Here is a 12,896-nt window from a genome sequence, read left to right as displayed (position 1 = left end):
AACTGCAATGCCTATTATAATACACATACTCAGCAAAACCATTGTTTAAAAGCTTACAAAAAATTGATGTAAATCGGACCAAGCAAACGCTGTGAGCATTAATGTAATAGTGTAATATTTTGGACCATTAAGTGCAGTAGGTACACTATTCATAGTCAAATAATTTACTGTTAATTTGAGTGACTTTTTTAGGTGTGTTATTCTACCTTAATGATAAGTGCGACCAGAATTCCTTGGATTGAAGCTGTACAATTGACAACAAGTTTAATATCAAAGCACCACTAAACTTAGACACGACAGGTATGAGCCATCATTAATGTTCACTGCAAACATACGGTCCAATCGATAACCCTGTCATCCCCTGTGCTCCTCATTTATTATTAAACAAATTAATAGGTTGAAAATCAATAATGTTTCAGTAAGAGGTGACAAATGGCCGGTGATAGGACTGTAGAAATGGCTGGCGACACAATTGTGACAAAGTCTGTGTACTATTCGAGGTATTCATAGTACCAGTCGTACGAAAAAGGTCAAAGAAAGTCCAACGAATGATGTAACTCAAATATGCTGTGAACAATAACTAAAAATACTGTAAACAATTACAAAATGTTTGAGACAAAGAAGGTTCTAGCTACATACACTGTAAGGTACTCTATGGGGTATTCTAATCACCACTATTTTACCTACACATATTTAAGCTAACAGTCTAAAAAAATGCTGTAAAAAATATGAAATGAAATATACAAAGACTGCGTAGTCTTTGATCAAAAGCCAGACAAATCTTGTTGATTTCAAAAAGCAATGGCTGAATGGCCTACAATGAAATAGACAGGTCTACGTCAAATTGCTGTTGATACCTTCCGAACGTCCAAGCTCTTGTTAAAATGGTTCTAATCACCAAATAATAGTTACATTTTCTATCATGTACTGTAACTAGTCTCTATTGAGATTTTGAAGATGAAAAATGCACTGGTGATCGTATGTGTTGGGTTAAAATACCAACACTGTTGCAAAGAAGCAATTCGTATTTGTTGGGTTCTTAAGGTAGGTCCCTACTCAGGATTTTTGTGGTTAAAGTAAGTTTTTTTTTCATTAATCAAGTAGAATAATACCTTACGTTATTAAAAAAGCCCCAAAAATACATGCCCTAACTATTTACTTTTATCACTAGAGTCTCCAGAAGATGCATACTCCCTTCTTCGATTACATGATTTCAACCAAAATCATTATTTGGCTCATATTAAAAAAATATCAAAGCAAAACAAAGATTTAAATGTTTTATTTAATCATTAATAATGTAAGAAAGTAATAACAAGTGTGATTATCATTATTTGATTGATTAAAATTGAATTTTTAAATGAAATGTTACAAAAATTCTATTTCAAAATCTTTACATAATTTCACATTTTTTAACTTATCTTAAAAATTTTATGCTTAAACACCATTTTTTAAACTTTAAAATATTAGATTTATGTCTACTGCAACTAAAAAGCAAAAAAAATATAGGACTTCACATGCTTCTTTTTTTTCTACGACCTTTAGAACACATATACCCCCTTATCAAATGCAGCTAATAAAGTGTCACGAACACAATTTAAAAATACATCAGAAAACAACATTTTATTTCTTTGCTTTGATAAACCCTAAAATTCTTCTTTCAAAACTACATGTATTGAGTACAAATTAATATTTTGGATAAACAGTACCTTTCCTCTGCATATTTAAACACAAACGTACTAAAATTCACGATTTCCAACTATTGGACTCAATAAGATCAAAACATTTATATACTTGTAGACATTATTTACACTTGACTGCTTCTATCAAATTCAGAATTATTAATTAAACATTAAAAATTAGGGCAAAAAATGGTAAATCCGAACAAATATCGTTTTCGATTTTAAAGCTTATTATATCTGCTAAATTGATGACGCGTTTGAGTAGGGATCCACCTTAAAATACCAACACTGGTGCAAAGAAGTAATTCGTATTTGCTGGTTTCTTAAAATACCATCACTAGTGCAATTCGTTGAGAAATTCCCTTTCATGTTCGGCTACCACAAACATGAAATATGCTGCTTCATTGCTGATATATTTTACCAACCAAATACTTAATATTTAAAGCATCCAACAGCTTCATGAAAGAGACTTTGATTGGCTGTTTAACTATGTCACGTGAAAAGGCGCACTCACGAGTATTCATATCTTTTTGTAAAGTATTAGGTGACCGAATAATTCGGTTTAAGTACGAATATTTTCTTTTCTTTATTACCCGGTAAGGTGTCAACATTCTAAGAATCAGGGACCACTATGTATCGAGGCTTAATGTAGGGTTGTCGATAAGTCTTTGTATAACTCTATGTCAATATAGATTGAACTATTGGAACTCCAAATAAAGCTAATTTGCTTTTTATTTAAAAGATGCTATTCGGAATAGTAATACCTGTATTCTTATTAATTAGTTAAGTTAGTAAAACAAAATGCAAAATAAGGGCCGAGATGAAACTTTGACTTTAATTCTTCCAAATTCAAATATTCAAACATCATTTGCTATCATTGCAACTTCCATGTAAGAAATCAGAATATATTCAAATCGGGCGTTAATCACGCTTAAAACCTAAGTGATAATTTGTACATATACTTTCATTATATGCCTCATGTATCATTTTGATTAGTCATCGACTACAACCTGTATTTTCTTCAGTCAATGTTCTTTTCACTAAAAAGGAAACAATACTCAATTCTTTGAGGTCTCTGTTTGGTCTTTACGATCTCTGTTTTCTTCGAATGGAAGTCGGAAATCTTCGAACAGTAGGTAACCAATTTACTATTGCAAACAAAAGCGATATATGAATCGAAATGTCTTGTTACCGCCAAGAATGAACTCGGAAACAAAGATGTACGCTCACTATTTTTATGCTTAATCCCATTTCCCCCGTGCATATGAAACAATTTGAAACATTTGAAACAAGAGATAATGCGATTAAAGAAGAATACCCGGTACATGTACAGATAGAAGGTAGAACTTCGCAGACTACAAAATTGTAGAAGGCGAGATACAGACAAAGATGCCACCGTAGGGTTGTACATGTACATGTAAATGGTAAATAAATATATAAACACATGTGTTTTACATGTATAGTCATACACTTGACAGCCATTGCAAGAATGTGGACAAAAGATGAACACAATAATGACTGTTTGAGAGCAGCGCTGAGGGTGGGTAGTAGGAGGGGTGGGATGTGGCAACGCATTTTGAAAAAATTACGCACTTTGAATTTTTTTTTCAAAGGGCGTTGACTTGGTCCCAAAATTAACTTTTTCAAAGTGCGTAATTTTTCAAAGTGTGTTCTAACAGTGGGGCTATTGGGTCCCTAGTCGAGGAACAGAAGCGACGATCCGCTAGGGATTGATGTGGAAAGGACACATAAAAAACAAACTCATTGAGGATGGAAATGGTGAGCGTGAAGAAATACTAAAAACCTGAACAAAAACTGAAGAAATGGGACAAACTCTACGAAAAATGTTAGAATTTTAACTCGTAATAATTGTGTATTAATTGGAATGGTTAACGGAACATAGACAATTTAACTACTTCCAAAGGTTCAACAAATCTGTACTGCTATGAGCTAACTGTTCAATACATTCAATACATTCAATCAGAGTATTGAAAAAAATTTAACAACTTCTTACCAGCGTCTTCTTCAATGAGGACTGTTTCGTAAATTAGTAAGGTCCTGTCTAAGTAAGCAGTCGACCGACTTAATGCTGCTTGTAGGTTGTAGATTTTCTCCGCATACAGAACAATTTCTTTGATCAAACATCTCATTTAAAAAATATATATATTAATAATTGGACTGTAGAAAAAAAAATATAGAGATACTGATAACATATACCTTAAAACTACTTCTATAAGGTATATACTTTTTGAATTTGAGATTTCTTTTTTTAAATCCTTGGGGTTTTTTTACCTATAAAACGATATAAGCAACATTAACATATTTCTAAAAGGCGAAAATAGGAAGCCGACATTTCTTAATAAAATAATTGGATGTTTATACACACTGATATTCTCTGTAAACCAGGAAACCTACGCACAAATTTTTATTTTGTAGATGATAAAAGTACAACAATACCATTTTCTTACAGTTCATCACTCCTTAAAAAATAAAAGAACCGATGCACTAACAGGGAAGTATGCTGGCATCTACAAAAGGAACTGTATAAGAAAATCAACGACGATTCAAATGCACTTTTCTTGGAAATCTTTCCGCCACCTTTGTGTCATTATTAGGACTAGAGTGCTTTAACTACTGCTACCAACATCAAAGCCATCGACTTAATACACTGTACTATCATTTTTACAGACTGAGTGACAGCCAGGATAAGGGAGCGGGCTTACTGTACGATGATATAGGTAATATGCAACAATCGTAATCTACTTTTTATCGTCAAAGATTATCCCAAATGGGGCCATTTTGGAGCAGAGTGCAGAACATGCGACTTCCGAAAATAGCTCTAAACTGGACTCCGACTGAAAAGAGAAAGGAATAAGCAGAACTGAAAGGAGAGTGAAGGGGGGGGGGGGGGAGAAGGGATGGTGGATGTTAAAGTCCAAGGGGAATGAAATTGAATGTTGCATACAGGAATTTTAACAATGCATGAACTCACACAAACGATCTTTTCTCTCATTTGACAAAATAAAAAACCACACTATATTGTTTTCACTATTCCACAAAGTCAATTTCTTTTAATCATGCTAATCTAAACACTATACACATCTTAACTTTCAATAATCAAAAAGCATCCGTGTATTAATGGTTTAAAGCATTCTTGCAAAAGGGCAACAGCGGCTGTCCAGAACAAAACTGTAGAACTAGAGGCCCCAGGCCTTGACGGTCACCCGAGTTCCACAGCCCTTAGATTATCATGTCAGAGGGTCTCATGTTTGCACGGAGAGCCTTAGTTCGTAGTCTAAAGATAATCTGAGACTTCTCTGACTGTTAACCCGCTTTTATCATTTGATCTTGGAATAACATTCATTCATTAAAATGGGAAGGGGGAAATGGAGGTATTCATGAGAATGAGGAATCTCGGATTAAAAATATCTAAGCTACAGGGGCCAGCTGTGATAGTACAGAGGAAAATATTATAAATCAATACATTCTCACAATGTGGCCACATTGGCCCCGCCCTTGAACCTGAACCCTGTTCCAGGGACCATACATTTTACAATTTAGGTAGATGACTTCATGGACTTCTAAATTAACCATGCATTGATATTTCCATAAATATATTTGGAAATAGTGAAGATTTTCTAAGATTGAATACATTACACTATATGACTATATTGGGCCTGAACCCCTGTCTCAGGGACGATGAATTTCACAATTTAGGTAGAGAACGTTGTGGACATCATAATCATGCATTGAGTTTTCTAAAATACGTATAGGAATAGAGAAAAAGATTTCTTCGGTGATTCATGTGGGATATGAAGGTAGCGACATTGCAACAAAATCACATAACCTGGAATAGCCATGTCGTCTTTAATGAGAATTTGAGTAAAATTTCGTGCAATCCGCGAGTTTTCTTAGGTCGGTGAACGTTTCGACTAATCAGTTAACGGAGCGTGTAGATTTCCATCCTGTCATTCTCTATTTCAATCAATTTCCGTCAGGAATATAGGGAATCATGCCTGGTGGGTGTACCATATTACATTGATTTATATATATATATCTTATATTATATATATTTATATATATCTATAATTTAAATATAATAGCTTCCAATATCGGTACAAAATAAGGACTACAGATCCTATTTCTAGCAAATATGAAAACGGAGTACTAACAATTATATTTACAACGTATTAAAGTATACTTAATGAATAATTTTTGAATATTTAAAAGCCATGAATCATGTTAATTAGAAGCATCTTTTGTTGAGCGAGCTTTCTCGAGTTAATGGGTGTTGGAAATCTAGCGAGCGCTCTACTAAACTTTTCACGGTAAAATGGTGTAATGTCTCTCTGGAGCACAAGTCAACATCCATTCATCGGAAAAGCATTGTGATCATCCAAACGTAACTGATTACTGTAGAATTTCGCAATTACTTATTCATTTGATCAGCAAATAAACTTAAGCATTAAAAAATATTCAACAAAACTGGTATAAAACCACAAAACATTGTCTCGCCTAATGATGTCGAAGTTGGAATACCCGGAGGTACGCAAAACCCTACGGCGTGTTCCCGTTTTGCACACAGGGGCCAAGCCCGTTTTAACATTAATTTCAATGTAACCATAAATAAAGAAAGGGGTCGAACTCTGACCAAAATAAAAAACTACCAGTTCGCTTCAAAAGCCTAATAAATCAATAAATTTTTTAAACAAGTAATGTCTGAGATACACTCATGCCGAATTTCAAGTTGATCGGTCTTAAAATAGCGGAGATAAACGTCATTATTTTCTCGAAGTCGTCAGTTTATTTTTACTCGGACATTTACTGGTCCAGGGCTCACGATGGGATTTTGCCTCTGACAACAGCAGTATTGCAACAAGTCAAGAAACCTTTGCACTAATCTTTAAAAATATCACATCAAGCGCATGCTACTTACATCCTTAAATTCCGATAGAATTCCTTAAATACCCTCCAAACTGAACTTTTATTCTGCAGCCACATCAACTTCTGACCAGACCGGCCATTGTGATAGCTAATGTTTAACTCAATTTCATTGGTTAATATTCCTGATGGTCCAATCAGAATCAGTCTTTCTCGAAGACGTCAAAATGGCTGGCCCTGTCAGAAGTCAATGTGATTGCAGAATAAAAGTTCAATATGGAGAGTATTTAAGGAATTTTATCGGAGTTTTTGTATGTAAGTAGCGTGCATTCGATGTAAGATTTTCAAAGATTAGTGCGACGGTTTCTCGACTTGTTGCAATACTGCTGTTGTCAGAGGCAAAATCCCATCGTGAGCCCTGGACCGGTAAATGTCCGAGTAAAAAGAAACTAACGACTTCGAGAAAATAATGACGTATATCTCCGCTATTTTAAGACCCATCAACTTGAAATTCGGCATGAGTGTATCTCAGACATTACTTTTCCGAAAAATACATGCATATTGCGAGTGTTTTAAAAATTAACTGATTTATTAGGCTTTTGAAGCGAGCTGGTGGTTTTTTATTTGGGTCAGAGTTCGACCCCTTTCTTTATTTATGGATACATTGAAACTAATGTTAAAACGGGCTTGGCCCCTGTGGTTTTGCACACAATCTTTATGATAATTAGGTTTCAACGTTAACTGTGTTTTAACAAAAACTAATGGTCTGCGTTCTCCTTGAGCAAGGAATTGTTTCATTTTCTCCAATCAAAATATTTAAACATACTAGAACTAAGTTTATTACGAAAATATTTAAGCTTAACTTAAAGATAAAATACCCATATATTCAGACATTATTTATCCCGGTCTATCAAAGGCTATAACAGTCATTTTAAAATTTATGTCTACTGAAAAGAAAACAAATAAATTGTATTTATTTAACTGTGCTCTTTGTACTGAAATACAACCGGAAATACTTTTAACGAATTATATTTTGTTTATACGATATTTGGCGGAAATTAGTTCATGAACAAGTCGGCGTAGATTTGAATTAGCGTACCCCTGAATGTGACTATTCTTATACATGTATACATGGCATTTAGTGATGTACTTGATTTAGCGGAAGCCACATTCCGCCAAAACAGCTAAATATAATACACAGCCAAATGTCGTACGTTTACAGTACTCGTCGTTGTCAAAATTACAATTTTGTTCTGTAATATATACGACTTTGTCATAGCCTTCCTGCTTATATCTATTTTAATTTCTACCGAATTCATTGAAACCAGAAATAATGAAGAATGTTATTAAGACTGCATATTTTGCAGTTTTCTACTCAAAGTATGAGGCCTCTGGGGAATGAAAAAAATTTACTCCTACTAAGTTTGGTCAATATAGGCATAGTAATATTTTAAACGATATTGAAAATTTTCATTTGCAAGCGATTGACGGAAAATGAATTTGACTAATGAAAAAGACTAAATATGGATTCAAAGCGACCTTTTTATGTGATTGGAGGACGGGGTGGTGGCTGTGAAAGAAATTCATAACGACACTTATCATTCTAAACTAAGTCTCTTCTGTTGAAAAAGTTTGATTCTGTTTGTATTGAAATGTTGCTGTATCGTGAGATTAAAAAATAAATAAATTATATATTTCATAGTCTACTTATGAAATACACGTACCTTATGAACGTTGCACCTGTTATGAACAAAGGATCCCTACAATCTACTGTTTCTTTAAAAAGAGAGATAACACTCGCCTAATTTAAACCACTCACAGATTGTCAATTAAGCATTGAATCATTATTTTTTGAAAGATGTGGTCTCATAACTGCAACGGTGTGTGCATACAAAACAAATGAAAATTTGTTTGCACACACCGTTGCAGTTATGTGACCACATCTTTCAAAAAATAATGATTTAATGCTTATATTTACGTTTTTTAATTAACATTTGTTCTTTTTCCGGAAATATGATTTATTTAAAAAAAATCTCGGCCTTATACAACGAGTAATGCGCAATTAACGGAAGAACCATTGGAACAGCCGAATTATGCTGACAAAAATAGTGCACAGACTTTTAAATTCTAATAACACAATTTTATTTTTCACTCTGTAATTAGATGATTTTATCTTTGGTATACTAAGAAATTAATCAATTGAATTCATTTAAATCTTTAAAATATATTTACATCCATGAAATATTAATCAGCCCATGTATAATATCATGTCGTGATCCGGTTTGAAGTCGGGAGGAGAGTCTGTCATGTTCTGAAGGAAGACTGAATGTATTCACACGCACCAGATTTGGTGATTGGGTCTTCTGTGTTATGCATAAATGTCACTCAAATCTATCAATGCAATTTAATAGGAGGAAAGAAAGTGAGTGTAAATATATTGAGATGTTTGATAAAAAAAATTCAATTCAATTCTTATGCTTTTGTGTTATGCGGTTTTCCCTAGAATTTCAATATGTATGTCATGTATGGAGGAAAGTTTTAGAATGCCAGAATGTATTGTGAATTATAATGTGTATAAACATACGGAATATTTTATTCGTTGTAATTACCATTCATTGCACAATGGTTAAAGAGATAAAACCTCAAAGATTATTTCACCCATAAAAAACACATTTCCCTTCGACGAAAATCTCCAGGAATAAGATATTTATGGGAAGATAAATCCTTATATCTTCCTCACACATGTGCAATAAATGTATAATTTCCCCGACCATCGATCCCAAAGAAAGGCAAAGGATGGCTTCGTAGAAACACAGTAATTACTTTTGTTACCTTTGAGTGTCTGTTTATATAAATACAGGTCTTCTATAAAAAGCAATGCACGTCAATCCAATATTTATCATAGGTGGCTGATTATGTTTGCTATGGAGCAGTTGCAGTGCTTGTATGGAATATGGCCTCAACAGAAAATACAACTACTGTTGTCGCACAGAGAGTTAAGGAGACAGTTATCAAGAAGTGTTTATGAAGTTAAAGGACATATCCCATGTTTTTCAATTATCGGAATTTTTAAAATAAAACAATTTTATATTCATTAAAAATGAAGTTTATGGTCGTTTATTTAGATTAATTAGCCCAATTCGTTAGTTTGAAAGCGATGAAATTCAAATGTCGCGATATGCATATTATACCATCAAAACTTTATTGAATTTGTTTTATTTTTTCAGGTTAACCATACGGCCAATGGGCATCTTTTTAAATATGATTTTTTTTTATATATCATTTGATAAAGAAAAAATTATATATTTTAGCTTTGAAATTTGAATATATTCAGAGCTCTTCTTTTAAGGAGATAAATATACCCTGTAGTGTAAAAAAAACACCTCGATCATCCACCCCGCACAATGATCTAAGTTCATTGATTCACATGATGTATCCGGCATAAAGAACTTTCAATACATACAAATGTACAACGACTTCCAGTCTTATTCACGTTTCTTTGGATCACATACTAATCTTTCTTCAGAATTTTATGCTCTTTCATATCCGTAGAAGCAAAAATAAAAACTCGATTCCAAATGAAAGGAGGGTAAGGGTTTCTATCCAGTATGGGCGTGACCAATGGTGGGACTAATGAACATCATTTTGCCTTACGTGTCTGTTTTATCTAAACACATCGTCTGGGTTAATTTGTAAATAACGATTTTCTTAATAAATTGTAAATAAAGAAATAAAGAAATACCACCACCATATCCTCCCGATAGGTATGGTAAATAGAAGGGACCTGAACATATTTCCATTCTCCATTCTAATTAAATAAACCTCCTTAAAGCTCCCAAAGCATCTATTTTTCTTCTTTTGTTGGACGAGAAAAACAATAAAAATGCAATCCACAAAAAGACCGCCGATTGTGACATTTTGGTCACAATTGAAAATTGCAACCGACTATGGGCGAAACAAAAAAGTTCTTTGAGAATTTAACGCAGTCTTGATGAATATTCTGCTCTAGCTTCATAATATGCATTAACTACCTGAATATAACAGAAGCAAATATTACCAGCCATGTAGAGGGACTGGGAAGGAATTAATTTTTTTTCATTAAACGTCGTTGCAGAAATTGATCTCATTAGGGATATATTTCGTTAGAATCGATGATTTTCATCACGATTTATGTTTCTGAATAGATATCATTGCAGAGGCGATTCAAATTTAAACCGAGTGTTCTTAAAGCATCATTAAAAATATAGGAGTATTTCCCATTCATTTTCATTTCCCAATGCTGGGTTTGCTAAATTCTGTAATCATCTTTTGCGTTGTAAGTGATTTTATTTATCAATGGTAAATGTTACTGAAAAATACACTGATTTTTCAAAAACGAACGCTGTGTGCAGCATACTAAGCAGATTTAACACATGTATCAGTTTGATCGTTTCCGTGGAATCAGCGATTAACAAACAGTCAAAGTTTGGAGATCGCACATTTCGCAATTTCATAATAAAAAAAGAACACAAATACATCTGTCATTTCTTGTGGTTATACTTCAGATTTACGTACCTTTAATATGTTAAAAAAGGGAAATTTCTCTATTTGTCTGAGGGGGATTTGTCACAGTGTTACCAGCAAAAGCTGACCAAATGCAACTACTTTTAATCAAGACGAAATCAAATATTTCGCGATGTCATTTTTTCGTGGATTGGTCCATAGGAACGTTATTTTGTTGATTAATAATGTGAGAAAAGGAATTTGTACTGCGTTTCATGGTATGTTAGGAATGCCAATCCGTTGTTATTTGATTGATTCCCACGAAATTCCCACACAAAGAAGAATGTCAATCCTTTCACATAGGGTGTTGGGGGGGGGGGGGGGGTAAAAATCCTTTTATGTATGAAATATTTCAAGAAATAACAAATCAGTCTTTAAATATTATGACTTATGGGAAGGGGGGATGTAGAAATCCTATTATGCACGACATATTTTAAGAAATAAGAAATCAGTCTTTTATATAATGACTTATTGGGTAATTTATTACGGTTGTAGTGATCAAATCCAATTAAGCCTGAATGGTTTAAAATAGATCTGATCACGTCCAACCAGATTTGATCGCCTACTATTATTTCAAAAATGATTCCTTACTACTTATATTCATATAACTCTAGCCAGTCGTTAAATCAAACATTCTAGTCATTTTAACGCTATTTCCATATAATTATGCAAACCGTTTATAACAAATACGTTATTTGTATCATTGATTTAACGTATTGGACAACAATTTAAAAATTTGATTCGCAGTGTCACCACAAGGACAAAGACATTGGAAAATGTAAATATTGAAACCTAATACACAAACATTATAAATAAATATTTTGGTATCATGTATAACAGATCCTTTATACATTAGATGCTTGACTTACGGGTCCAATTTGAACAAATGCGAAAAGTTTAATGATTCGGCATCACTGGACGTGATAAAAATCAAACCAATTAGTGTAAACAAATTACATTGTTTTGATTGTATCCACGTTGGGTAACTAAGGCAACTATGCCTCCATTTGTTTGACCTTTATCCTTATGAAATGCAATGACATTTACTGATTAGTTGACTTTGACATTGCCATGAAGCGTGGAATTTTTAATGTTTAAACCTCAACTGTTAAAGCAATATGAGCTTTATTTCTTAGAATTTTATTTTGCTGCAAAAACCTGCTAGTATGATAAGTCCGCATGTATATTAAACTTTTATGATAAATAAGATTTGAAAAAATCATTTGTTTTTGTCAGAAGAAAGATTTCTCTTCTAATGAATATATAGCAGTTGAATTTTTGTACAGGACGACAATAATTCAATTTTGCTTCAATTAAGGCTTCTTAACAGCGTTTCCACAAAAATAAGGCTAACAGAAATTATAAACCATGATATTTTTGATCATTTTAGTAGAAAATAACATTTTTGTGAAAAAAAAATTTCAGCATAAAAATTGCAGCTCTTATTGCTTTAAACAGAGAGAATGGGAGGTTTTAAATATTTAATTTGAAAACGCTGACAAAAAGTTTATGCATAAATTGAATGCAATTTACCTTTGAAAAATATTTTGAACAATTTTATGTGTTATGAATATTGATTTGATTCGGCTCTTAGTCACTATACAGACGAGTCACCAGACCCTCAAACGTCTCAGAGGAGAGACACATAACAACCTTGCTTGAAAAATTTATGTTGAACAAGGCGAATACATTTGATGAAACGCGAGTCGTAATAACCAACTCACTACGACTACATACAAATCATGTTATTTGTCCTAGTTGTTTTGACATTAACTTAGATTGTATATTTCGTGT

General features: G+C 33.1%; 1 protein-coding gene across 4 annotated transcripts in view; it reads right to left on the bottom strand.

Moving 5' to 3' along the window:
- The window catches only part of LOC128189747 (short transient receptor potential channel 7-like), a 68,841-nt gene that overhangs the window by 31,537 nt on the left and 24,408 nt on the right, over nt 1-12,896 (bottom strand). The gene's annotated exons all lie outside the window — the stretch shown is intronic.

The sequence above is a fragment of the Crassostrea angulata genome, chromosome 6 (genome assembly GCF_025612915.1).
Source record: "Crassostrea angulata isolate pt1a10 chromosome 6, ASM2561291v2, whole genome shotgun sequence".
Classification (NCBI taxonomy): Eukaryota; Metazoa; Mollusca; class Bivalvia; order Ostreida; family Ostreidae; genus Magallana; species Magallana angulata.
Note: the sequence above shows the minus strand (reverse complement) of the source record. Positions and strands in the feature narration are given on the sequence as shown.